This window comes from Silurus meridionalis, chromosome 1, assembly GCF_014805685.1.
Source record: "Silurus meridionalis isolate SWU-2019-XX chromosome 1, ASM1480568v1, whole genome shotgun sequence".
Lineage (NCBI taxonomy): Eukaryota > Metazoa > Chordata > Actinopteri > Siluriformes > Siluridae > Silurus > Silurus meridionalis.
Window position 1 is genome coordinate 26,428,088 of NC_060884.1, and position 27,033 is coordinate 26,455,120.

Here is a 27,033-nt window from a genome sequence, read left to right on the forward strand (position 1 = left end):
GAGCCCATATTTTTCTACACATATTATGACTTACTCACATGTTGATTAAATAAAATTGTTCTTAAAATGTTTCTTCTATAAGGCATATAGAAATGTCTTTCTATATGCCTTTGTTTATATATATATATATATATGTCTCTTTCTCTACACATATTGTGCTTAACACACATCTGCACTAATATATATATATATATATATATATATATATATATATATATATATATATATATATATATATATATAATGTGTGTATCCAGTGTTGGGCAGTAACGCGTTACCGGTAATGCATAACTTTTGACAGTAACTAATACTGTAACGCGTTACTTTTAAAAATAAAGTAACTCCGTTACCGTTACTGCATGGTGCGTTACCCGTTACTTTTTTAAATGAATGAATTTGGGATGAAGTGTAGACTACAGTCTAACCTGTTTACAGCAGCGACGCATTGTAGGATTGGTGGAGGAACCACTGTAAACACGAAGAAGACGCACTGTGGGCGTGTCTCCGTTTAAAAAGTTACTTTTAACAGTAACGCATTACTTTTTGGTGTGAGTAATCAACAAAGTAACTGAGTTTTTGAATGAAGTAACGAGTAACTGTAACTAGTTACTATTTTTTAGTAACTAGCACAACACTGTGTGTATCTATACAGGGAGTGCAGAATTATTAGGCAAGTTGTATTTTTGAGGATTAATTTTATTTGAGGATTTAATTTGAACAACAACCATGTTCTCAATGAACACAAAAAACTCATTAATATCAAAGCTGAATATTTTTGGAAGTAGTTTTTAGTTTTAGCTATTTTAGGGGGATATCTGTGTGTGCAGGTGACTATTACTGTGCATAATTATTAGGCAACAACAAAAACAAATTCATACCCATTTCAATTATTTATTTTTACCAGTGAAACCAATATAACATCTCAACATTCACAAATATACATTTCTGACATTCAAAACCAAACAAAAACAAATCAGTGACCAATATAGCCACCTTTCTTTGCAAGGACACTCAAAAGCCTGCCATCCATGGATTCTGTCAGTGTTTTGATCTGTTCACCATCAACATTGCGTGCAGCAGCAACCACAGCCTCCCAGACACTGTTCAGAGAGGTGTACTGTTTTCCTCCTTGTAAATCGCACATTTGATGATGGACCACAGGTTCTCAATGGGGTTCAGATCAGGTGAACAAGGAGGCCATATCATTAGATTTTCTTCTTTATACCCTTTCTTGCCAGCCACGCTGTGGAGTACTTGGACGTGTGTGATGGAGCATTGTCCTGCATGAAAATCATGTTTTTCTTGAAGGATGCAGACTTCTTCCTGTACCACTGCTTGAAGAAGGTGTCTTCCAGAAACTGGCAGTAGGACTGGGAGTTCAGCTTGACTCCATCCTCAACCCGAAAAGGCCCCACAAGCTCATCTTTGATGATACCAGCCCAAACCAGTACTCCACCTCCACCTTGCTGGCGTCTGAGTCGGACTGGAGCTCTCTGCCCTTTACCAATCCAGCCACGGGCCCATCCATCTGGCCCATCAAGACTCACTCTCATTTCATCAGTCCATAAAACCTTAGAAAAATCAGTCTTGAGATATTTCTTGGCCCAGTCTTGACGTTTCAGCTTGTGTGTCTTGTTCAGTGGTGGTCGACTTTCTGCCTTTCTTACCTTGGCCATGTCTCTGAGTATTGCACACCTTGTGCTTTTGGGCACTCAGTGATGTTGCAGCTCTGAAATATGGCCAAACTGGTGGCAAGTGGCATCTTGGCAGCTGCACGCTTGACTTTTCTCAGTTCACGGGCAGTTATTTTGCGCCTTGGTTTTTCCACACGCTTCTTGCGACCCTGTTGACTATTTTGAATGAAACGCTTGATTGTTCGATGATCACGCTTCAGAAGCTTGGCTATTTTAAGACTGCTGCATCCCTCTGCAATATATCTCACTATTTTTGACTTTTCTGAGCCTGTCAAGTCCTTCTTTTGACCCATTTTGCCAAAGGAAAGGAAGTTGCCTAATAATTATGCACACCTGATATAGGGTGTTGATGTCATTAGACCACACCCCTTCTCATTACAGAGATGCACATCACCTAATATGCTTAATTGGTAGTAGGCTTTCCAGCCTATACAGCTTGGAGTAAGACAACATGCATAACGAGGATGATGTGGTCAAAATACTCATTTGCCTAATAATTCTGCACTCCCTGTATATCTTACATACTGTATACCCTGTATTCTGTATCTATATATACACCTTTCAAACTGTAAAACCTGCCCACTATTTCACATATACATATTTAGTTTACTTGATTATTCAACTTTTGCATGTTTCTTTCAATGCCATAGCCTTATAACCTTCTACTTGTTGTACATTTACAACAGTGTCTGCACATTTTCACTACCATTAACACTTGTTTACACCACTGTACATATATATACATACATACATAAATATATACATACATACATACATAGGAGGAAAAACTCCCGAGATGGCATAAGGAAGAAACCTTGAGAGGAACCAGACTCAAGAGGGAACCCATCCTCATCTGGGTTGCACCAATGTCCATTTGAAGCAGATATACAATGTTGCGGGGTTCAGTGATGATGATCAGAAGCGAACTGTATCCTGAGTCAGTGTAGCAGACTGTTGACATTAACTACAGTCCAATCCATCCTCAAAGCGCCCATTCTTACTCCGGAATTTCATGGAACCACCCAAGGCGTTGATGAGAAACCGTCCCAAGCTGCACAGAGTGGCCTCCAGTTGAAGAGAACACTATCCAGAGGCAGGCCTGGACGAAGTGGGAAGATCCACGGAGGAGGGGCAGGAACAGTGGTCACTGGAGCCTCAGGAGCATGTTTAACTCGACCGAGAGAGAGAGAGAGAGAGAGAGAGAGAGAGAGGGTGACAGGAAGAGAAGGATATGGATTATTAAGTGTCCATATTGTTGTATGAAAGTAATGTCACTGTGCAGTTTGGACTCCAGCAAGACTCGCTATGGCAGCATAACTAAAAGGGAGAACCAGAAGGTAACACAGACATGAGGGATCTCTGGGATAAGAGACGACCCACCACACCACCGTCCATGGATTCTGTCAGTGTTTTGATCTGTTCACCATCAACATTGCGTGCAGCAGCAACCACAGCCTCCCAGACACTGTTCAGAGAGGTGTACTGTTTTCCTCCTTGTAAATCGCACATTTGATGATGGACCACAGGTTCTCAATGGGGTTCAGATCAGGTGAACAAGGAGGCCATATCATTAGATTTTCTTCTTTATACCCTTTCTTGCCAGCCACGCTGTGGAGTACTTGGACGTGTGTGATGGAGCATTGTCCTGCATGAAAATCATGTTTTTCTTGAAGGATGCAGACTTCTTCCTGTACCACTGCTTGAAGAAGGTGTCTTCCAGAAACTGGCAGTAGGACTGGGAGTTCAGCTTGACTCCATCCTCAACCCGAAAAGGCCCCACAAGCTCATCTTTGATGATACCAGCCCAAACCAGTACTCCACCTCCACCTTGCTGGCGTCTGAGTCGGACTGGAGCTCTCTGCCCTTTACCAATCCAGCCACGGGCCCATCCATCTGGCCCATCAAGACTCACTCTCATTTCATCAGTCCATAAAACCTTAGAAAAATCAGTCTTGAGATATTTCTTGGCCCAGTCTTGACGTTTCAGCTTGTGTGTCTTGTTCAGTGGTGGTCGACTTTCTGCCTTTCTTACCTTGGCCATGTCTCTGAGTATTGCACACCTTGTGCTTTTGGGCACTCAGTGATGTTGCAGCTCTGAAATATGGCCAAACTGGTGGCAAGTGGCATCTTGGCAGCTGCACGCTTGACTTTTCTCAGTTCACGGGCAGTTATTTTGCGCCTTGGTTTTTCCACACGCTTCTTGCGACCCTGTTGACTATTTTGAATGAAACGCTTGATTGTTCGATGATCACGCTTCAGAAGCTTGGCTATTTTAAGACTGCTGCATCCCTCTGCAATATATCTCACTATTTTTGACTTTTCTGAGCCTGTCAAGTCCTTCTTTTGACCCATTTTGCCAAAGGAAAGGAAGTTGCCTAATAATTATGCACACCTGATATAGGGTGTTGATGTCATTAGACCACACCCCTTCTCATTACAGAGATGCACATCACCTAATATGCTTAATTGGTAGTAGGCTTTCCAGCCTATACAGCTTGGAGTAAGACAACATGCATAACGAGGATGATGTGGTCAAAATACTCATTTGCCTAATAATTCTGCACTCCCTGTATATCTTACATACTGTATACCCTGTATTCTGTATCTATATATACACCTTTCAAACTGTAAAACCTGCCCACTATTTCACATATACATATTTAGTTTACTTGATTATTCAACTTTTTGCATGTTTCTTTCAATGCCATAGCCTTATAACCTTCTACTTGTTGTACATTTACAACAGTGTCTGCACATTTTTCACTACCATTAACACTTGTTTACACCACTGTACATATATATACATACATACATACATAAATATATACATACATACATACATAGAGTGGTGTGAACAAGTGTTTGCGGAGTTTTTTGAGGAAAAACTCCCCGAGATGGCATAAGGAAGAAACCTTGAGAGGAACCAGACTCAAGAGGGAACCCATCCTCATCTGGGTTGCACCGAATGTCCATTTGAAGCAGATATACAATGTTGCGGGGTTCAGTGATGATGATCAGAAGCGAACTGTATCCTGAGTCAGTGTAGCAGACTGTTGTAGCAGGCAGTTTGGACTCCAGCAAGACTCGCTATGGCAGCATAACTAAAAGGGAGAACCAGAAGGTAACACAGACAAAAGGGATCTCTGGGATAAGAGACGACCCACCACACCACCGTCAACAAACCCGAGTGAACGTGTGAATGTGAGGGGACGACAGCATACAAATATCCCAGTTCTTTAAACACTCTATATCCATGATCCCTCCAGATCTGAGCCTTTACCTAAGAAAAAAATCTACTGATCAAAGGCTTGACTAAATAAATACGTTTTCAACCTCGACTTGAACACTGAGACTGTGTCTGAGTCCCGAACACTGGTTGGAAGGCTGTTCCATAACTGTGGGGCTTTATAGGAGAAAGATCTGCCCCCTGCTGTAGTCTTCATTATTTGAGGAACCAACAGATAGCCTGCACCTTTTGATCTAAGTAGGCGTGGAGGATCATACTGGTACAGAAGGTCACTCAGATACAGCGGTGCGAGACCGTTAAGTGCTTTATACGTCAGTAGTAGTATTTTATAATCAATGCGAGATTTGATTGGGAGCCAGTGTAGACTGATTAAAACAGGGCTGATGTGGTCATATTTCCTAGATCTAGTGAGGACCCTTGCTGCTGCATTCTGAACTAACTGAAGCTTATTTATGCACTTATTTGCACACCCAGACAGTTTTTCTGCATCCTGTAACGACATCATATTTCTAATTTTAGCAATATTTCTAAGGTGAAAGAAGGCAATCCTGGTGATATTATTCACGTGAGACTCAAAGGAAAGACTAGGGTCAATAATCACACCAAGGTCTTTGACAGCCGTACACGCTGAAACAGAAACATCATCCAGAGATGCTACATAATTGGAAAGTTTACTTCTAGCTGCATGTGGTCCTAGTAAAAGTACTTCCGTCTTATCTGAGTTGAGCAGAAGAAAGTTATCAAGCATTCACTGTCTAATGTCCTTTACACACTTCTCAACATTGTTAAGCTGATCTCTCTCATCTGGCTTTGCTGAAATATACAGCTGTGTGTCATCAGCATAGCAATGGAAGCTAATAATATCACCAAGAGGCAGCATATATAAAGAGAAAAGCAGAGGGCCTAAGACAGATCCTTGAGGAACACCAAACTTTACCTCATAGAGTGTGGAGAACTCACCATTTACATCAACAAACTGATAGCGATCAGTCAAATAGGACCTGAGCCAAGAGAGAGCTGTTCCCTTTATTCCAACAATGTTCTCAAGTCTATCAAGTAGTATAGTGTGATCAATGGTGTCAAAAGCTGCACTAAGGTCGAGCAAAACAAGTAAGGAGACAAAACCCTGATCAGAGGCCAATAACAGGTCATTTACCACCTTAACTAGCGCCATCTCTGTGCTATGATTAGGCCGAAATCCTGACTGATACATTTAAAAAATGTTATCCATAAGTAGGTGTGAGCATAACTGCTGTGCTACAACCTTTTTTAATATTTTGGATATAAAGGGGAGATTTGATATTGGTCTGTAGTTGGACAACTGGCATGGGTCAAGGTCAGGTTTCTTAATAAGGGGGTGGATAACTGCCAGTTTGAAGGATTTTGGTACATAATCAGTGCTAATGGAAGAGTTTATTATTTTTAAAACAGGTTCAATTACCTCTGGAGTTATCTGTTTAAAGAAACTTGTAGGCAAGGGATCGGGAATGCAGGTTGATGATTTTGATGAGGAACTTAATGAAATTAAGTCATTCTCATGAATAGGAGTGAAGCTTTGCAGTTGATTGTCTGCTATAATTACGCTGCTGTCTACAGGGTTACTTGTAAAATAATTTGGATTTATATTAACCGTCTGTATTTCTTGCCTGATTTTTTCAATTTTATTATTAAAAAAGTTCATGAAATCATTACTACCTAATGATGGTGTGCATGTTAGCGCAGTGCTTTATTTTCCTGTAAATTTTGCTACCGTGCTGAATAAAAATCTAGGATTATGCTTGTTATTTTCTTTGAGGGTGGAGAAATATGCTGATCTAGCAGCACTAAGAGATTTTCTATAATTTTAGAGGCTCTACTTCCATGCTATTTGAAATACTGTTAATTTTGTTTGACACCATTTACGTTCTAATTTTCGAGTGGTCTGTTTTAAGGTGCGTGTATGATCATTATACCACTGTGCTAATTTTTTCTCCCTGATCATTTTGGTCTTAAGGGGAGCTACATCATCTAGATCTTCAGTGGCCCAGTCGAGCTCTGCGGGGTCAGACGGAGATCTATCTAATATCGTAATTTCTGGAAGATTATTGATAAAACGAGCTGCTGTATCTGACGTGAAAGTACGTTTAACACGGTAACGTGGTGAGGTAGAAATGCAATGACAGGCAGATTTTAAAAGAGATAAGATAATGGTCTGAAATAGCTTCAGACTGTGGAATTATGACTAAGTTTTTTTTTTTTTAATCCAAATGTTAACAACAAATCGAGAGTGTGTCCACCACTATGAGTGGGTCCTATAACATTCTGATTAATTCCAACTGACTCTAGAATGGACACAACTGCTGCTCTTAAGGAGTCTTCCGGATTATCAAAATGAATATTAAAGTCACCAATAATTAATGCTTTGTCTAAAGAAGTAGCTAAATTTGTGATGAAATCTGCTAATTCTATTAGAAAATAGTGTTAGAGTAGGGCCCTGGGGGTCTATAAATAATAATTAGTGGAATTGACTGACTGGACCTGCTTTCGGACACTGAATATTTTATGTTGGTGTAAAGAACTTCAAATGTTTTACATTTGTGTTTAGTCTTTTGTGTGACGTTTAGATTATTATTATAGATAGCTGCGACTCCACCTCCTCTGCCATTTAAACGGGGTTGGTGTATGTAACTATACCCAGGAGGACTCGCCTCATTTAATGCTACATATTCATTCAGTTTAATCCATGTTTCTGTCAAACACATTATATTAAACTCCTGGTCGGTAATAATTTCGTTTATAATTAGCGCTTTTGACGTTAGAGATCTAATATTCAGCAATCCTATATTTAGATCAGAGGTGCTGGCTGTGCGTTCAGTCCTATTTAAGTTAATGTTAATCAGGTTACTAAAACAGACTTTCTGATAATTCCTATATTTTGGTTTTGCTTGGGGGATAGACACAGTCTCAATTTGGTGGATCCTGAGTGACGACTCTGTGCAGCTAGCAGACGGTCGGTTTAGCCTGTCTGTCTGCTGCTCCCTGGCCTTGGCTGTAGACAGTCACTTGTCCAAAACTAAAAAAAAATCCAAAACTACATGGCCCTGTGTGAAAAAGTGTTTGCCCCCTTGTTAAAACGGTGGTTTATTACACCTGAGTTTCATTTCTCTAGCCACACCCAGGTCTGATTACTGCCACACCTGTTCACCAATCAAGAAATCTCTTAAATAGGACCTGCCTGACAAAGTGAAGTCGACCAAAAGATCTTCAAAAGCTAGACATCATGCCGAGAGCCAAAGAAATTCAAAAACAAATGAGAAAGAAAGTAATTAAGATCTATCAGTCTGTAAAAGGATATAAAGCATTTTTAAAGCTTTGGGACTCCAACGAACCACAGTGAGAACCATTATTCCTTTCCTGTTGGGAGCAGCCGAAAGAAGAAGAAGAAGAAGAAGAAGATCTTGATGATCCCCAAAACCTTTGGGAAAGTACTCTTTTTTATTTGAAGGTGTGTCCCATTACATCTGGCGTAAAAGTAACTCTGCATTTTAGAAAAAGAACATCAAACCAACAGTAAAAGATGGTGGTGATAGTGTGATGGTCTGGGGCTGTTTTGCTGCTTTAGGGCCTGGATGACTTGCTGTGATAAATGGAACCATTAAGTCTGCTATTTACAAAAAAAATCCTGAAGGAGAATGTCTGGCCATCTGTTCATGACCTCAAGCTGAAGCGAACTTGGGTTCTGCAGCAGGATAATAATCCAAAACACAAGCAAGTCCACCTCTGAATGGCTAAAGGAAAACAAAATTAAGACTTTGAAGTGGCCTAGTCAAAGTCCTGACCTGAATCCTATTGAGATGCTGTGGGATGACCTTTAAAAGGTGGTTCATGTTTGAAAACCCTCCAATCTGGCTGAATTACAATTCTGCATAGATGAGTGACCAAAATTCCTTCACAGTGCTGTAACAGACTCACTGCAAGTTATCGCAAACGTTCGATTGCAGTTGTTGCTGCTGAGGGTGGACCAAGCAGTTATTAGGATTAGAGGCAAACACTTTTTCACACAGGGCCATGTAGTTTTAGATTTGTTTCACCTCAATAATAAAAGCCTTCATTTAAAAACTGCAATAAGAAATCAGGAAGGGGGCAAACACTTTATAAATTAGAATATTTGATTCTGATAAAAATTATTTATGTTAGTAATTTATTACAAAAAGTGAAACTTGTATATTATATAGATTCATCACACACAGACCGAAATATATTTCAAGTGTTTTTTTCTTTTAATTTCGATGATTAAGCTTACAGCTATTGAAAACCCAAAATTTAGTATCTTGGAATATTACATTCCTCCAGAACCCTGGTGCTACACTAAACAACATAGAGCTACAACACAACACAAGCTGCGTAAAGTGCATTAAGTGCAACCTAGTGCAAACAGTGCAGACGAAAAACAGTACAGACAGACAGTGCAGACCGACAACACAAGACAAGACACAAAACCAGAGACCAGTAAACCTACTGTATACTTTGATTTTACAGTACTGTGTGAGGAGAACTGTAAAAACTATAACTGGCATATAAACAGACACAATGCAGTGCAAAAAAACAGCAGCAGTCTAGAGGTGCAAAAGACAGCATGTAAACAGAGTAACACACTCTCCATTTCTTTGCACTGTTGATCCCAGGTACCTGAACTCCTCCACCTTCAACTCCTCCACACTGCAACCGCACCACTGCAACCGCACCACTTCCCGGTCATTCACACACATGTACTCTGTCTCACTCCTACTGGCTTTCATTCCCCTTCTCTCCAGCGTGTACCTCCTCCTCCCCAGGCTCTTCTCAACCTGCTGCTTACTCTCGCCACAAATATCATTCGCAAACATCATAGACCACAGAGACTCCAGTCTGACCTCGTCCGTCAACCTGTCCATCACCACTGCAAACAGGAACGGGCTTAGAGCCAATCCTTGATGCAGTCCAACCTCCACCATAAACTAGTCTGTCGTTCCTACTGCACACTTCACTGCTGTCACACTGTCCTCATACATGTCCTGCACCACCCTCACATACTTCTCTGACACACCTGACTTCCTCATACAATACCACAACTCCTCTCTCGGCACCCTGTTGTACGCTTTCTCTAAATCCACAAACACACAATGCAACTCCTTCTGACCTTCTCTATACTTCTCAATCAACATTTTTAAAGAAAATGTTGTGCTCTTTCTTGGCATGGAACCATACTGTTGCTCACAGATGGTCACCTCGTCTCTCAGCCTCGCTTCCACTGCTCTTTTTCATAACTGATCAACTTTATTCCCGTGTAGTAACTGCAGGTCTGCACATCTGTCTTATTCTTAAAAATGGGTACCTTCTCCATTCCTCAGGCATCCTCTCACCTTCCAGAATCTTGTTAAACAATCTGGACTATAAGCACTGATGACATTTATCATTACCCCTTCAACTTTAACAGAAACAGAATTAGAAACTCTCTTCACCTTCACTACACTCTTACTGTACTCTTCCTTCAGGATCACCCCTAGACCATTTCTCTTTCCATCCACACCATGATAGAACAGTTTAAACCCACCTCCAATGTTCCTGGCCTCACTCCCTTTCCATTTGGTCTCTTGAACAAACAACATATCTACCTTTCTCTGCTCCATTATGTCAACTATCTCTCTCCCTTTACCAGTCATAGTCTTCCTCCTCTCCTTCTTCTCCTTCAGCCAACAGTAGCCTAATTTCCACCGGTACCCTGTTGGCTGACAATACCTGTGGCAGTCGTTGGTAACCCGGGCCTCAACCGATCCACTATGAAATTTTGTTTTGTGATCTGCATATTTGTCCAGGATTGGGACCGGAACTAAGAGAGCACTGGCAACTCTAATGGCTGGGTTAGTAACTGTGAGTCAAGTAACAAATAAGAAACACTCTGGTGACTAAATTATTTAACACAAGTACGATGCATGTAAGAAAAATAAATAAAGTAGCTAACAAAAAACAATAAGAAACAATAATATAGATGAAAATTCTGCTCTTGACCAGCAGAGGGCATCAACATCCGCATAGTAATATTCAGGAGCTCACTGGAGTTGCATGAAAACAGCCAGATATTTGAGCACATTTGCTTTGCGTTGCATTTAAAAAAGCCTTTTATAAAAATAAAATAATAGAAATAACTATAATGACCAAAAAAATAAATTAATAATAATAATAATAATAATAATAATAATAATAATAATAATAATGCGACCCAATTGTGCATCATTTTTTTTAAATTAGAATATTAAATGCCAATTGAATATTTGCACATTGTACGATTTCTAAATGTAGCTTTGGAAAAAAATTCTAACTACCAACATGTGTTTTGTATTCTTTCCCATAATCGTTATATTGGCTAATAGGAGCAAAATAACACTGGGGCGTGGGCAGGCTTGTGCGCATGCGCGTTACTAGACAATACTGGAGTACATGCTGTAGTGTGCAAACTGATGTGGAAAAGAGAGAGAGAGAGAGAGAGAGAGAGAGAGAGAGAGAGAGAGACACACACACACACACACCTTCCTCTTCCCCTGTGCCTTATTTTAATTAAGCTGAACACTGCATCTTGCTGCATGCTATGCAGGAGGCTAAACAATCTTTCAAGAGAATACAACATGCTGCCTGAATGGCTGGCATGTCCTCCTGGAATGTTTTTCTTCCCCCTTCTAGAGGCATGCTGTTTTTTCAATCATTGCTAGCATCTTGTTTTTAATAAAAGCATATTTCTTTGATGTAAAGAGGTGTCTATGTTTCTGAATGATCACAGATGAGTCCATGGCTTTATTCTATCTATATTCCATGGTATACATATTTATTGTTTTGCTAATTTTACATGTGCATTGAAAAATAACCATACGTTTTCATTCCTTGGTGTTTTTCTCTTCTCTTCTGCGTGTGTATGTGTGTATGAGTAAATTTTTAAACAAGCAAGTGCTGAAATTGGGGTGGTGGTTTGTGTGTGTTTGTGTGTGTGTGTGTGTGTGTGTGTGTGAGAGAGAGAGAGAGAGAGAGAGAGAGAGAAAGAGTGTATGTGTGTTCTTCTATGTATATGTATGTGTAGTGAACCCTCAAGCTGCGATTGGGCGAGCACTAGAGGAGGAGGTGTGTTCAGTTTCACAGTATAGCACTTGTGTTTTGGTAGCTTTCTGCCATCCCCCTTCGTAGTCCTCAATAGTGAGTGTGCTGCAGCTCCGGATGCTGTGTATGCACGAGGGAAAGAGAGGAGGGACTGGTGCTGCTTCTCAGAGCCATCTGAGCCTCTGCAGTGGAGACAGGAGGAATCCCTCAGAGACAGAGGAAAGAAAGGTGAGATAAGCCATTGCTTTTCTGTCATCTCCATCATTTGTCTGTTCTGTTATCTTGCTGCCTTTGATGAACGCCTTTTCGTTTCCCCTCGTCTGTCTAATGTTTTTTTTGTTTTTGTTTTTTCCCCTCCTCTTGTGCCAGCATGACTCTGTAAGGTTAGCTTGTGAGATGAGCCAATAAGACAGCCATCACTGAAGACATAGCTTTTACCTTATCTCACATGTCTCTCTTATATCCCATCTTATCGCTTTGTTTTAACATGTTTTAGTCAAAAGCCCCGTCCACCTCCCTCCCTTCACTCCACTGGGCTGCAGTAATATCATCCAGCTGGCTGTTCCTGAGCCAAGGGTCACCCGAGCCCAGAGCGGTGCTTTTGATCAGGTTTTAGTGCAACACTGCTCTCATTATACTGGATTGCTTCATCTAGAGATGACAGTCTTTACTGCTGCCCAGAAAATGACAGAGAGCTTGTCCTGTTGGATTCAGAGCTTTACGCCGAGGATATGAGGGAGCTGAGATTGCACGGCTCTCCTGTGGCAAGGGGAGGGGACTGTAAAGGAGGTCCTGTGGGAGTCTTTTAGCTGCTTCATTCATGGCATCTTATCGAAGAGCAAGCACGTTAGCTGTTTGGTTTCGACCTAAGATTATAAAGAGCTCGCTTTTGAGCTTGTTTTTTTTAATGTGTAATATGTTTATAACACTCAGGGTATTGTACATATACAATGCAGAGTAACCACATTGGAAATCTTAAAGGAAGATTCCAACAGTTTTCAACCAATCTCTATCTAATGCATAAGTGATATAGGTGAAATTATCATAAAATTACATTCATTTCAACCTAAGCTTCACTGACATGATTTAGAGTTCCAACAGAAGTCTAAGGTCAATTATTTTAGTACTGTATTTCAGTCTCCCAAATATTTTTTTCTTGAGATGTGATTTACATTGTAACATGAAAAAATTCCAAAGTGTTGCTGAATTCTCGACTCTGATTGGCCAGAAGGTGTTGCCTGAAAGTAATGCTGGCTGTAATTCAAAATGCAGGTTTCTATAGTAACAGCTCATTTAGAGGTACTTGTATAGAAGATGCTCCAAATAAATAATTGCCTGATAATAAGTGCATATAAAATGTCTCTTCGTCGACCTAGTTAAGTTTTTGTTGAATGAACATTCAGTGTCAAGCAGTGTCAAAATTTTGCTTAGTTGAAAACAGGACAAATGACTTTGTAGTCATTTTGATGATTTTTTCAGGTTGTTTATCCCTCTGTGCATTAATCTAAGATTCTCTTTAGCACCATACATCGAATATGAGTAGTTGAATGTTTATAGGTGTTATATGGAATTATCATAACCAGCAGATGAACTGATTAGATTTCAGAATTGATTCACACAGGTTCAAGGTGGGAGCAAGGTCGAATTTCTGAAGTAATATATCGTCAGTATTTTAAATGAAATGTCTCACACAAATTGGTAATATAAAAAACCACATAGAAACTAGAGAGAGCCACTGTTTAAAGCTGTTATAGAGTAAATGGTAACAAATCACAATTTGCTTAGGAATGAAACAGCTTGACACATAAATAGTAAAACGTGTCTATTTTATCCATTGTATCCATTTTTCACATCTGCATGAAAACAAGAAAACTCAAAGCATACACGATTTGGAAATTTGGATGAGAGATATTCTGGCACATCTGTCTCATTCAGATTACATTCAACAACTGCCTGAATACTGACTATACAGACGTGGACAAATTTGTTGGTTGCCCCTCCATAAAAAATAAAAACATTTTTGATATAAAGAAAAGTAAACTACGTCCATCTTTATTTATGATGTTTTCTTTATAGCACTATGATATACAACTGAGGCTGCAATTATTTAGGATTCTGAGCTATTATTAAATATTATTAATACATATATTACATTAAATATTTGAAATACATGCTGCATTATATACGTATATTAAAAAAATCCTAGAGATTGGTTCTGTATTTTCATCATTCAAATTAGGAATTTAGTGATTGTCTACCTCTCTTCCTCAAAACTTTATTGAGCCTCCTCAATATTATGCATCATGTTCTTTTCTTTGAAAGCTTAATTTTTACATCTGTGAACACACAACTAATGTGACTTGTCAGCTACAGAGAAATTCTCTGGACTGTTTCTAGTGTGTGAAACATTTGGTGGAATATTTAAGTTAATTTCCATAAGGAAGTGTTGTATTCTTGACCTGTAGGGGTGTTTAGTGGTAAGGCATGTGTTGGAAGGGGCCTCTAAGAGGTTCTGATGGATAAAACAGCGTGATGACTGACTTCTCTGTGCAGTCTACTGAGAACTTTTAAACATTATTGTCCTGAGCATATTAAGCATATGATCGGGTACACCTATAGCTGTACAGTTAGTGAGTGTGCTTTTATTGTGTTAGTTAACATTGATTTATATTAGTATTAGAGATGGGGGTACAATGCATTCGTGTATGATATGTATGAAGCTTCAGATATGCTGACTGAGTACTCCTCAAAACAGAATAACCAGACTAGAAATTGGAAATTAAGGTGTTCTTGTAGGTTGTTTTGAACCTTCCTTTACTGCACAATTATGCCTAAAATGATATTAATCACTGGTAAGATCACAGTGGTAATCTGGCAGCATTTTATTTATAGGTCCTTTACATTAGATGGTGTTTTTGCAAATAATTGTCCCCTCTGAACGTTTGGTGATGCAGCTGCGCACCATGTGCTCAATTACTATGTTTCCAGGCAGAATCTAGAGCACACCCGTATGTTACATAACCAGAGACGCCACCATCCTTTACATTCGACAGCAGATGGCACACACTCCAACCACTCTTTAGCCCATACACTGCAATGACTGACTACATTCCCAGATGTTTGAAGCTCATACTTATGTATAATTTGTTCAGATCTAAACCTTATCTCTGTGTCAGTTGTTTGAGTTTATGTATGTCAGTTATTGAAAAACTGATTTGTGGTCTAAATGTATATTTAGGTATATCATGGCATTTGCAATCAGGGCCAGAAATGGCCCAAATGTAACCAATGTAAACTCTAACGTTGTGTCAGAAATGAGTCAAATGTAAATGTGTTGGTCTATAGTACTAATTAGATGCATTCTCACTATTAAGGATGAGCTGTGACTGGTTTCAGACACTCAAATGAGCAAGTATGGAATGGCGGTTGGCAGGGAGTAGAGATGGTAGATCTGTTATAGGAGAATAATTAATCAGCTGATGTAATGTAACTCAATGCTAAATAGAGTACCTGGTTCCACAGTAGAGTACAGTTTTAAAGGTGTGAAAAGTCAGTCTTTCATGTTATAATAGCCATAAAGTGTTGATTCTTCAGAAGCTTGCCTGTTTTCACACTCTTGTCAATGAGGCAAAACAACAGCGTGTCATGTTACAAAGTGAAAATATCCTGAAGACTTTCCATTGATGAAAAAGTTGCAAAGTGCCCACACTGGAGACTCTTTCTAAAAAAGCCGAATAAACATCTTCTCCTGAAAACTTCACCATATCCACAATGATACATTTGAATATGTTTATGATTCGAATGATTCATCATTCAACACATTATAACCAATCAGATTTCAATGATTCAACTATGACGTGGAATTAATTTAAAGGATGTATATGCTTTCATTTTTTGCTATTAATTCTTCCATGCTTGCAGTGTTTTTAAACCTAAGGTTGTCTTACAAACATAATGATTTCCTGTGGGGATGTTTTAATTAGAATATTGCAGTGGTGCTAGCACTTAGTTTGAGGAGAACCTAAGCTTTCATAACAGCTGAGACATGCTGTTTGCTTATTGTTAGCTTTATTATAAGACTCATGAGTCAATGTTTTAGACTGTTGGACCTGTTATTTTCTATCTTTATCTTGTGAGTTATTAATTTGTCAGCATATTCATGAAGCTTTGAGAGATAATCTTACCTTTTGGGAAGTGTATGTGGGAGGATATGAAATTAGATGATTGCAGCTGTGGTCTAGTTGCATTAAATGTGATTATGAAACATCATTTCAATATAGCTTCATCTATATTTATAAGTCTTATATAGTCTTGAGAAGGATTTTCATCTATTTTGCTATGTGTATCACCACTATGGTATACCTCTACAGCTTCAATTATTTAAAATCGACAACTATTATAAATTATTCTTAATATTTTTTAGGAAAATTATATTCCTTGAATTAATTTACATTAAATATATATCATATATACAGTATTATATGTAAAGATTGAGTGCTGATTTGGTAGTTGGTGCTGTATTTTCATCATTCCATTGAGAACTTGAGTGGAGAGTCCTCTACTCTGTCATCCTAGGGGGTTGTTTATAGTGCATTAACACTGCTGATGATAGTCAGGTTTTGATGTTAGTTTAAAAGAAAAAAATTCTCCATATTTCAATGTTGTAATAATGAAAAATGTAATACAAAAGCAATTGGAATAGTCTAAGAAATGATAAACACTTGCAACCTTAATAGTGTATTTCTCACTGCTGTGATTGAGTGAAAAGCCCAATATAGGTACATTTCAAATAAGATGTTACATAATAGGCGTTTTCACTATGTCTGCTAAAAAAAAACACTGCACATGTGTGATAGGAAATACAGGATGCGGTTGTGTCCCACTGAGGAGTCATATGTGTGAGTCTCATTGTTAGCGTAGCAAAGGGCAATGAACAATGCTACTGTACTGCAAAGCTTCATGGTGGCCCTTCAGTGCAATTGTGGAACACAGTGAAAAACTATTCTTGATTGCACTGGGAATTCTCATATGTGCACAAAGAGTGTTTATGTTTTCTCAAACTGGAATCGCAATAGGGTTGAAGCTTGCACTGGTGCCACTCTAGTGGGTGTTAAGGCACTCAGTGACTGAGGAGGCTTTCTGTTGCAGAAGGGAATGTGAGGCTCTTGAATGTCACATGTGATCATCTGTAGGGGTTATCATCAGTGTCCTGTTTCTTTGTGAAGGACATTTCTCAGGATACAAATACAAGAACAATAGATGACATCACTGTTACACCTCCCAGTAGATTTGTTTTACTTATGAGCATTAAGCATTAACAATACAGCTGAGGAAGCACATGGATAAACAATACAGTTTCATGATTTTCACCTTCATCTTGTTTAAAAAAATGATTTTAGGTTAAGGTGAAGTGTTGGAGTTTGTAGTTCCAATGTTTTTTTGGAGAATCACTCAGAGATCTTTTAGATAAGGTTTGCCATAAACAATTATCCAATGTATTGAGTATTGGTAAGTCTGAGCCAATGAGATTTTATCCTTCACTGTTTTCATCTGTCATGTCAAATTGGAAGACTTTCACAATATTCAAAAGGTTAAATGCAGTTTACATTGTACACTAGGTGAATCCAGTGCAATTTAATGTGATTAGGATCATGTGTGCATGACAGAGCTTTACCGAACTCTAGCCAAACAGGATCATATCTGTTCCACCACTGTTTCAGACATTCCTGAAATGGAAGAAAGACTGGCATAGACTGAACACAGCAGTGCAATTTAACTGCTACTAATATTGTTGCTAAAGCATGTCTTTTTTCCCCATGCTATATACAATTCATACAGTTTTTATTCAGATATATTTTATATTCAGTAGCCAATAGAGATTGAGGTTTTCTTAGTTATATGTATTTTTTATTTAACCAGATATATCACACATTCGGCTTTGTTATGTTTAGAAGGTTTGCTTATGTTTTATGTTATACTTCACCCAGGAAACCTTACATCTGCATTTCTGACAAGTATAGATGCCATATATTTCTGTCCACAATGTTAACTAATGACTAATCGGAATGATGCCAAGACAGCAACGTAGAAGGGGATTTGAGAATGGGAGTTTCAGCTTGTGTGAGGTAAAAGAATGTAGATAAGCTGTAGAGCGTATCAGCAGATCGACTGATATATCAGTATGTCACCAGTGCATGTGGTGGAGAGTGTTTGCTTTTTAGAATAGTTGTACCCAACAATGTCCTGATTTTGTAGGAAATAACAAGGACTTGTCAATACTAGTAAACTAGTCCTGTGTTTGTATGTCAATATAAAACATATATTTACCTATTAGAATGTGTACATCAATTTAAAATCAGTGATTTGCCTTATAGCCCACAAACAGCTGAGTAATCAGATTTAAAAATTTAACATCTAATTTTTTTTATAAATCTAATAGCACCCCAGTCTTAATAATGTCATACATGTCATAAGAAAATACAGAACAAAATGTTCCTTATATTTGATGCCATAACAGCTTGTCCCATGCTAATTTGTGCTCAAGTTCACACATCCTATATGCCAGATGCCAATCTGTTCATTGTCATTGCATGAAATTTATTTTCTACCACAGCAACAGATAATACTGGTGTCCAAAAGTTACGATTAAAAAACATGCTATTTTCATTATCATGGTAACTGTCTTAATGTTTGATACAGTTTACATTTTAGTAGCATGTAAGTTTTTTCTCTTCTCTTTTTAGCAAACATAATAGCAGATTAATGTGTTTCATTAATGGAACCATTAGACTATCATAAAATGTGGCCATATTGGAAAACATTCTGCTGGCCTTAAGACATATTAGGATCTTAAAGTACTAACAATTATCATTTATGAAAAGTGTTATAAATAAACTGAGAAACTGAACTCTACCTTGTCATATGCTGAAACTTGGGCTAGCATGTCAAAATAATCAAATATTTAATTTTTTGTTTGATAATTTATGTAGTGATTTTTTGATGTAATATACACTATATGGACTAAAATTATTGTGGACACTTGACCATAAGATTACATTTTTAATTTATTTTTTACATCCTATTCCACATTTAGTCTCCATTCGCTGTTATAATAACATCCACACTGCTGGGAAGATGGCCCACTAGATTCTGAAGTGTGTTATGAGACTTGTGCTTATTTAGACACCAGGGCATTAGGAGAGTCAGGGACTGATGTAGGGTAAGGTGGCCTGGGGTGCAGTCAGCATTCCAGTTCATCCCAATGATGTTTAACAAGGTCTTCCACTCTAACCCATGTTAACCATATGTTCATGGAGCTGGCTTTGTGCACAGCATCATTGTCATGCTGGAATAGATTTGGGTCTTTTTGTTCAATTGAATGGAAAATCCGCATCCAAAGACATCCTGTACAATTTTGTGCCTTCACCTCTGTGGTAACAGTTTGAGAAAAAACACATATAGCTGGAAAAGGCAGGTGTCCCATTCCATTTGTCCATGTATTACAGGTTCATCTCAATAAATTAGCATATCATTAAAAATGTTAGTTATTTTAGCAATTCAATACAAACAGTGAAACTCGTATATTATACAGATTCATCACACACACAGACATACATTTCAAGTGTTTATTTCTTTTAATGTTGATGATTATGGCTTACAGCTAATGAAAACACAAAATTCAGTATCTCAGAAAAAATTCATTATTGGAGACTCGTGGTGTCACACTCTAATCAGCTAATTAACTTAAAACATATGCAAAGGTTTCCTGAGCCTTTAAATGGTGTCTCAGTCTGGTTCAGGCTACACAATCATGAGGGGAAGACTGCTGACTTGACAGTTGTCCAGAAGATGATCATTGACACCCTGCACATGGAGGGTAAGACACAAAAGGTCATCGCTTAAGAATCTGGCTGTTTACAGAGTGCTGTATCCAAGTACATTAATAGAAAGTAGAATGGAGGAAAAATGTAATAGATAAACTGAGAAACTGAACTCTACCTTGTCATATGCTGAAACTTGGGCTAGCATGTCAAAATAATCAAATATTTAATTTTTTGTTTGATAATTTATGTAGTGATTTTTTGATGTAATATACACTATATGGACTAAAATTATTGTGGACACTTGACCATAAGATTACATTTTTAATTTATTTTTTACATCCTATTCCACATTTAGTCTCCATTCGCTGTTATAATAACATCCACACTGCTGGGAAGATGGCCCACTAGATTCTGAAGTGTGTTATGAGACTTGTGCTTATTTAGACACCAGGGCATTAGGAGAGTCAGGGACTGATGTAGGGTAAGGTGGCCTGGGGTGCAGTCAGCATTCCAGTTCATCCCAATGATGTTTAACAAGGTCTTCCACTCTAACCCATGTTAACCATATGTTCATGGAGCTGGCTTTGTGCACAGCATCATTGTCATGCTGGAATAGATTTGGGTCTTTTTGTTCAATTGAATGGAAAATCCGCATCCAAAGACATCCTGTACAATTTTGTGCCTTCACCTCTGTGGTAACAGTTTGAGAAAAAACACATATAGCTGGAAAAGGCAGGTGTCCCATTCCATTTGTCCATGTATTACAGGTTCATCTCAATAAATTAGCATATCATTAAAAATGTTAGTTATTTTAGCAATTCAATACAAACAGTGAAACTCGTATATTATACAGATTCATCACACACACAGACATACATTTCAAGTGTTTATTTCTTTTAATGTTGATGATTATGGCTTACAGCTAATGAAAACACAAAATTCAGTATCTCAGAAAAAATTCATTATTGGAGACTCGTGGTGTCACACTCTAATCAGCTAATTAACTTAAAACATATGCAAAGGTTTCCTGAGCCTTTAAATGGTGTCTCAGTCTGGTTCAGGCTACACAATCATGAGGGGAAGACTGCTGACTTGACAGTTGTCCAGAAGATGATCATTGACACCCTGCACATGGAGGGTAAGACACAAAAGGTCATCGCTTAAGAATCTGGCTGTTTACAGAGTGCTGTATCCAAGTACATTAATAGAAAGTAGAATGGAGGGAAAAAATGTAATAGAAAATGGTGAAACGAAGCCCATTAAAGAATTTGGGGAGCTTCACAAAGTGTGGACTGCAGGTGTAGTCAGTGCTTCAACAGCCTCCACACACAGACATATCCATGGGCTACAACTGACGCATTCCTTGTGTCAAGCCACTCCTGAACCAGAGACAACGTCAGAGGTGTCTTACCTGGACAAAGGACAAAAAGGCCTGGACTGTTGCTCAGTGGGCCAAAGTTGTCTTTTTAGATGAAAGGAAAGAAAATTTTGCATTTCATTAGGAAATCAAGGTCCCAGAGTCTGGAAGAAGAGAGGAGAGGCACAGAATCCAAGTTGCTTGAGGTCCAGTGTAAAGTTTGCACAGTCGGTGGTTTGGGGATTCATGTCATCTACTGGTGTCAGCACAGCCACGTACCAGGAAGTTTTAGAGCACTTCATGCTTCCCTCTGCTGACCAGCATTATGGAAGATTTGACACCTGCCCACACTGAGCCATGGTGTTGGTGTGCTTGACTGGCCAGCAAACTCACCAGACCTAAACCCCATAAAGAACTTTTCTAGGTTACGTATGTAACCCTAGTTCCCTGAGGGAATGAGACGCTGCGTCGAAACGCTTTGGGAACACACCCGAGTATTCACGCTCTTAAATAATGTGTGTAATAAGTCAAATATTTTACGCTGGCCATCACCGGTGGGGTGACGTCACGACCAGGAGTATAAAACGCATATGAGTGAGGGCAGTGGCAGCTTCTGTAAGGGAAAAGAAAGCGCTGCAGGGATGCTGGAGGTGTGGCATAGAGACACAGTGTCTCGTTCCTTCAGGGAACTAGAGTTACATACGTAACCTAGAGACGTTCCCTTTCAGAAACTCGAGCTGCATCGAAACGCTTTGGGAACAAGTGTCCAATCATGCCAGACTGACCAGTCCTTGCCTAGTGTGTGTCTGTCAACACAGCTAGAGGAGGACTGAGGGGCCAGGAGTGGCTCTGCGGTCTATGTTATAGAACTGCACAAAGGTCAGCGTGGTGGACCAACCCGCAGCTTTACATATGTCTTGGAGGGGATCACCAAAGGACCAAGATTTTGAGGCAGCCACACTCTGGGTGGAGTGAGCTCTGACCCCGAAGGAAACGGGGAGACCAGAGGACTCACAAGATGATGTGATAGCATCAACAATCCACCTGCTCAGAGTATGCTTATTAGCAGGAAGGCGTCTCTTGGTAGGGCCATAGCAGATGACCAGCTAATCGGTCTTTCGCCAAAGACCCGTTCTGTGGAACTAGGTGTCCAGTGCGTGGTTCAGTTTCTCCTGGTCTGGGGCCTGGAATGGAGGAGAATAGAATGCCTGTAATCTTACAGGTCGTGGGACGACCGAGGGCACCCTGGGGATGTAACCTGTACGGGGGTACAGAAAGGCAGTGGCCATACCCGAGGTAAACTCTAGGAAGGAGGGGGCCACAGAAAGGGCCTGCAGGTCCCCTACTCTCTTGATAGAGCAGATGGCCAACAAGAACGCTGTCTTGATTGAAAGGGCCTCCAAGATGCCTTGGCTAGAGGCTCGAAGGGGGGCTCAGAGAGAGCCCCCAAAATGATGGCCAGATCCCACCCAGGCACTCTATGTCATACTGGGGGCCTCAGCCTCCGGGTGTCGTGGAAAAAACGCATTAAAATCGGGTCTCTGCCGAGAGATTGCCGGCCACAGGAGCAACGCTCGGGGACTCCCAGCACAGGGCCAGGAGATAGTAACCGGGGATCTCTCCAAACATCTAAGGCATGTAGGCATCACTGTGTGACCTTGATGGTGCAGAGGGGGTTGCCCCTCGGTGAGAACCCACGGGTCCTTAGCCACCACTGAAGGGGTCTCAGAAACAGCAGGAACTGTAGTGGAATCACACTAGACGCAGCTGCCATAAGCACTTGCAATTTTGGAACTGCTTGACAGTGAGAGACAGTGACCCCGAAATAGGTGGTTCTCTGTAATAGAGAAAGCACACTCTTCCCAGCATTCAGCCGAAACCCCAACGCCTTCGTGTGGGCAAGAACGACATCTCGATGCTGGACTGCCATTTGCTCTGATTGAGTTAGGATCAACCAATCGTCGATGTAGTTGAGGATGTGGATGCCCTAAAACCTCCACACATTTTGTGAAGGTATGGGGTGAAAGGGGAAGGCCAAACGGAAGAACCCGGTATTGGTAAGCTTCGGCCCCGAAAGCGAACCTCAGGAACTTCCTTTGAGAAGTTAGGATGTATACATGAAAGTATGCATCCTTTAGATCTACTGTGACAAACCAGTCTTCGGATCTCATTTGAAGCACGACCTGCTTGAGGGTCAGCATCTTGAACCTGAATCTCATGAGAGAGCGGTTCAGCTGACGTAGATCTAAGCAACCTTCCAACCTTTTTGGGAACTATGAAGTACCGGCTGTATAACCCGGACTCTCATTCTGATGGATGGACCACCTCGTTGGCCTCCTTCCTTAGTAGAGTGTTTACTTCCTGTTCCATGACCAGAACCTGCTGGCTTCCCACCAGGGTGGGAACAACCCCGTGAAAACGGGGCGGAGGAGACCTGAACTGAATCGAGTAGCGTTCTACAGTGTGCAGAACTTACTGAGACACATCTGAAAGAGCTTTTCAAGCTGCCAGAAAGTGCCTTAGTCTCTCGAGACCGACCTCCGGTGTGCCTGTTTCTTATTCTCCTGAAACCTTTCGACCACCGATCTTACGGAGTTGCCGAAGAGGCCAGAAGGGGTAAGCGGGGCATCCAGCATTACGGCCTTGTCTCTATCAGACATCTATGACAGAGAGCTACAGGTGCCTTTCTGTGGACACCAGGGCAGCCATAGACCGGCCAATGGCCCTAGCGGTCTCTTTAGTGGGTCTGAGAATCAGATCTGCTGTAGGGCGAAGCTCATCAAAATGGCTGCCCGGGGCACCTCCCACATCCAACTCATGCAGCAGGTCAGCCTGATATGTCTGCAACACCACCAAGCATAGGCTTTAACCCCGAGTGCTGATGTATTGCGTAGGGGCTTTGTGGGTAATGTTGGGGTCTTAAGGGAGGAGGTGATTCCCGGGAGAGATGTGGCTGGCAAGTATCTTTTCAATCCGTGGCATCGCCTCATAACCATGTTCTATTTGCCCCATACTGTGGGATTACACAGTAGAACTAGGGGTGAAGATCAAAGTACAGTATCTTGTAAATTCAAAACACATTAACCAACCAGAAACATGACAATTGTAAAATAAGAAGCACCAATTACTTAAAATGGAAAGAGAGGAACCTCACTGATAATGTAACATTAATATGAGTTTGAATGCTGAGAAAGCTGCCTAAAATAAGGTGGGTAATTCAAAATTTCTCAGCAGAGAGTATGATGCCCAATCAGAGCCTGTGTTTTCCGTTTTGCGTTTGTTGATGTGTTTGAGAGTTTATAGTCATTTGTTGCTTGTTCTGTTTTTCTAAATGGTGTTCGGTTTTGGGGTCTGTTAATGAGTTAAAGGGGCATCATTCCAAACCCTACGTTTAGACATGAATTAGTGGAGGAGGTAGGTTTTAAGGATATCAGCTTTAGTGTAATCTTTGTTTTTTAGAAATGCTGCAAGCTTTTCCAGGGTTTTTAAGCTTTTCCAGTTTAATTACAGATGTGCTGCTTGGGTGGAAAAAACAGGAAACGTGTTAAAATGTGTTACTTTGTCTTGTCATTGAACTCAGTTCTTCTATACAATCATCTGTCCAGTTCTGGGGGATCATTTATTCATCATCTATTCATCACCTTGCTTTTGTCAGATATTCGTGGTATTTGACTGATCTGTACTGAAAAAAATTGTAAGTCAAAAACAATAGAACTCCACACTTAGTTAACACACGGAGTAAGCCCGACTGTAGCTCTTGTAAGTCACAGTAATATTCCACAGCTGTTTTAACAGTCATTAAACGTCATTATGTTGGGTTTACTTGCATATAAAACACCAGAGAGATGCTCTCTATTTAGCCTCATTAGACTCACTGCAGCATTGTGAACAGTGAGAGGCTTCTGGCGAGAAGGCTGTATCTGTGGCGTGAGTGATGTGATAGTTGTAAACCCTGTTCATTTAAAATTAACATCATAGCAGGCAGTGCCCAAGGCTGGAAGTGAACTTCTGCTGTCGGTTTGCAGCAGAAGGGCTTAGCATGGACACTGATTAGTAACTAATGGAAGAGGATAAGCCTATGTGATTACACTCATGAATAGGGTGGCAGCACTTTCAGAGCAGTTTCAATACATGTCTTAGCAGCCTTTGTACTGTTCTGCACAGTATTTCTCATATAATATAAAAAGAAAATGAAAGAATATAAGTTATTGTGTCATTCAGATGATTCCCAAAGGAAATGAGAAATTAACTGCACAGGCTCAGATCCATTCTTGGACCATGACACTGATTTTTAGAAATTCAATACTTTCAGAAGCACTGAATTACCACTTTTTTTTTACCACAATTGTCTGAAAACAAACACTACAGAACCACTTTTTATGTTATATTATTAATAATAATAGTAGAAAAGGTAAAAGGAATGTGTTTAGTAACAGTAGTAATAATTTGAAAGAAATAATTTTCCTTTCCGGGGTCTTTGCCCTACTTTCTCATAGACTTTCCATTTCCAGTGGGATTACAACTGTTGTTTGTCATTAAAAAAGAGACCTCACTTCACCTTTCGGTTCTAGTAGGAGCATCTGCGCAGCTTGAAGCTGTCAACTCATCCATACAAATTTGTGGCAAAGTGGGGGAATGCAAGGCAAGCAAATTATAGCAATAATAAAACAGATAAAGAAGAATCCAATGCCAAAAATGCACTTAAGAAAGAAGCAGTGATAAGAGAGAGCCAGGAAATATGGGCAGAGCCCAGAGTTAGAAAATAAATGTTTAAAAAAAATTGTACATATACAACCTGGACTTAAAAAACATGTCTCATTGCAGATCACCTAATTTACTAAAGCTTCTAGTGCTTATATAAAGAAGTGTGTCATGGTGAAGAACTAATCTACCCATCTGCCCTAACAAATCACATTGCCCTGTCACATGTCTAGAAGCAAGAGTGGCATGGGAAAAACTCCCTGAAATGATATGAACCTTGAAAGAAATCAGGCTTAAAAGGAAACCCACCCTCATCAGACTAATGGTTATGCAATTATAAATAATTCCCTTCTATTATTGTGTACTACTGTATATGGTCAAAAATCACAGCTGTACAAACAGGAAATTAATTATAGCTTTAATATAAAGTCTATTTTGTTGAAGTAATGAACTGTTATGAACTCACTGATGGAAACTTGAGTGCAAACCTCCTTACAGTAGCCATAGCAATTGTAGCAGAGAACCATCAAAGCAAAGCCATTTATATCAATTGTAGCCTAAAGCCATTTTAATGGTTTCTAAGTGGTACCATTCACAATGAACTCATGTATCTTTAAGATGCCATGTGGGGCCATCCTCAGCAGTGATTTCCAAATTATGAGAATTTCAATCAGGACCTCAGGATAGATAAGCCCAGCCTGGAGGGCAGACAGGGTCAGAATCACTGGTATCTCAGGTTTATTGCCATATGGGCTATGCTACTAAACACTGTATGTATCTGATTTTGTTTCATTCATAAACTGACTTCTTGTCTTGCTATCTGTTTCCGATTCTGATTCTGTTTTGTGACTTTGCTTTGTTTGTTCTTTTATTAATAATCCATCTGCATCTGCATATTTCCCAATTACGGATTCCTGACAAAATGAAAACAGTTTATAAGAGAAGTGTGTGTGTATATATATATATATATATATATATATATATATATATATATATATATATATATATATATATATATATATATCAACCCAGAAACTGTATGAAAAAACATAGATAAAAGTGCCTACACTAGGTGCATCAGTTTAAAAGTCCTATACGAATGAAAAT

General features: G+C 39.6%; 1 protein-coding gene across 6 annotated transcripts in view; it reads left to right on the plus strand.

The window, feature by feature from the left end:
- The first annotated feature begins 12,062 nt into the window (after window positions 1-12,062).
- kank4 (KN motif and ankyrin repeat domains 4) overlaps window positions 12,063-27,033 on the plus strand; it is a 52,547-nt gene continuing 37,576 nt past the window's right edge. For all 6 annotated transcript variants that reach the window (XM_046847808.1, XM_046847844.1, XM_046847773.1 and 3 more), the window contains exon 1: window positions 12,063-12,273. The gene's annotated coding sequence lies outside the window, so the exon portion shown is untranslated. The remainder of the gene's footprint in view (window positions 12,274-27,033) is intronic.